Genomic DNA, 2,939 nt, shown 5'->3' on the forward strand with positions numbered 1-2,939 from the left:
AGTAGTAAGACTAAATTCTTACTATCTTTCCTTTCGGTTAGTCCTGATGAAGGGTCTTGGCCCGAAACGTCGACAGTGCTTCTCCCTATAGATGCTGCCTGGCCTGCTGTGTTCCACCAGCATTTTGTGTGTGTTGTTGTTTGAATTTCCAGCATCTGCAGATTTCCTCGTGTTTGCTCTTTAAATGGACACAAAAACAGTTATTTCACCAAGTAGCAAGGCTGATCAACACCTCCACGCACGAACCCACCCCTCCACACCCCCAACCACCACTACTTTATCATTTCCTGTCAGAGTCTCCTTATGTACAGACACTCCTGTGCCCAGAATCACTTTATGGACATAAAATCAATCTATGTATATAAGCTCTCATATGTATTTATATTTATTGTGTTTTTTTATTATTGTGTTCCTTATCTTTTGTAGGTTTTTTTGTGCTGCGTCGGATCTGGAGTAACAATTATTTTGATCCTCTCTACACTTGTTGTTATATAGTATCATATTATATAATCTTGAATCTAAAGTGTACCAAGAGTTAAAGATTCAGCTCTGCAAATTGCCTTCATGATAAGTGAATACAACTAGGCACGAGTTGTTACTTGCAGGCTGGAATCAGATTTGAATAAGTGATCTGGTGCAAATGATCGAGGTTGACCCACAGGTTACAGAGGAATGAGCCAAACACTCCGGGTCAATTGGACCTGTGACCAGTTTAAAGTGGAGAGCCGATAATAACCTTCCACAATATTCAACAGTCCTGATGCACAATGGAACAGGGTTAGAACTGGTTTGAGACAGCTCTCTCCACTTATCAAGGTTGACCTTGCTCTAGGTTAGTGCCTGATATGAGATGATGAGAGAATTGAAATAACAAAGTTTGCCCTGAACTCACAGTCTGTTAATTGCCCTGTCAGAGGCACGATTACCTGACCCCTCTGCTCACGACTCAGCCAGTGAATCAGAATCAGAAGCAATTTTATTATTAAGTCAAGTTTATTGTCATTTAATTATATACATGAATACTGTTAAACAAGGCAATCTTTCTCCAGACCAGGATGTAAAGCATAGTAGTTTACATATAACACACAATAACATAGGAAAGTAAGGGTAAAATGCACAGATGCATTACACATAAATAAACAAAGTACGTAAGTTAAATATCATAGGGTTTTATCCAGTGACACATCGAAGTAATGTGGCAGGGAGTTCAGAAGCCTAATGGCCTGGGGAAAGAAATTGTTTTCCATCCTGGCTGTTCTTTTTTAATGCATCACTTACTTCTGTTGGAAAATTTGTCGTTTTGGGAAAATAACAATATGTTATAAATGTGTTCTTTGTTTTATTGTGTGTGTTTAATAAGAATATTCCTGAGGTCATGTTCACGGGTTCAATGTCCTTTCAGAAATCTGATGGTGGAAGCTGTTCCCGAATAATTGAATGAAATGATTGAATGTGTCTTCAGGCTCCTGAACCTCCTTCCTGATGGTAGCAGTGAGAAGAGAGCGTCAGATCTGGAGTAACAATTATTTTGATCCTCTCTACACTTGTTATTTCATAATATATTGTATAATCTTGAATCTAAAGTGTACCAAGTGTCAATGATTCAGCTCTGCAAATTGCCTTCATGATAAGTGAATACAACTAGGCACGAGTTGTTACTTGCAGGCTGGAATCAGATTTGAATAAGTGACCTGGTACAAATGATCGAGGTTGACCCACAGGTTACAGAGGAATGAGCCAAACACTCCGGGTCAATTGGACCTGTGACCAGTTTAAAGTGGAGAGCCGATGTGACAGATTAGCAACAGGTGATAATAATCTTCCACAATATTCAACAGTCCTGATGCACAATGGAACAGGGTTAGAACTGGTTTGAGACAGCTCTCTCCACTTATCAAGGTTGACCTTGCTCTAGGTTAGTGCCTGATATGAGATGATGAGAGAATTGAAATAACAAAGTTTGCCCTGAACTCACAGTCTGTTAATTGCCCTGTCAGAGGCACGATTACCTGACCCTTCTGCTCACGACTCAGCCAGTGAATCAGTTTTATTATTTCTTGTTCCTTTACAAAATTTGGTGCTTTGGGGCAATAACGCAATTTGTTATTATTGTTTTTTAGTGCTGCATCAAATCCAGAGTAACAATTATTTTGTTCTTCTTTATACTGTGTACTGGAAATGATGTTAAACAAACTTGAATCTTGAACACACAGGCACAGTGCCAGAAGGGGCAGTTAGGCTGGGAAGTAGCTATAGTAAACTTCGATTTAACTTGATCAATTTTCTCTGATGCAGGTCCAGGTGCCGGTTGGTAGGACTGGGCAGCATAATAGTTCAGTAATAATGAATTAACCTACTTTAACAGGTACATCTTTGGACAGTGGGAGGAAACCAGAGCACCCAGAGGAAACCCACACAATCACTGGAAGGACATATAAACTCCTGACAGAGGCTGGTGGAACTGAATTTATCTTTATCTATTTATTCATTTAATAATTTTATATCAAAAACAGAATCAGATTTAATATCACTAGCACATGATGTGGAAGTTGTGTTTTATGGCAGCAGCACATTGCAAGACATAATAATGAAAACTATAAATTACAATAAGAAACATATAGATAGATAGATAGATAGATAGATAAATAAATAGGTAGTACAAAAAGGGAGCACAAAAAGAAAAAAATAGTGAGGTAGTGTACATGTGTTCATTGTCCATCCAGAAATCTGATGGAAGTGAGGAAGAAGCTGTTTCTGAAATGTTGAGTGTGTGTCTTCAGGCTCTTGTACTTCCTCCTTGATGGTAGCAATGAGAAGAGGGCATGTCCTGGATGGTGAAAGTCCGTAGAGATAGATGCTGCCTTTTTAAGGCATTGTCTATTGAAGATGTCCTCAGTGGTGGGGAGCTGGCTAAGTTTGAAACCCTCTGCAGCTTTTTT

This window comes from Hypanus sabinus, chromosome 27 (genome assembly GCF_030144855.1).
Source record: "Hypanus sabinus isolate sHypSab1 chromosome 27, sHypSab1.hap1, whole genome shotgun sequence".
NCBI classification, from domain to species: Eukaryota; Metazoa; Chordata; class Chondrichthyes; order Myliobatiformes; family Dasyatidae; genus Hypanus; species Hypanus sabinus.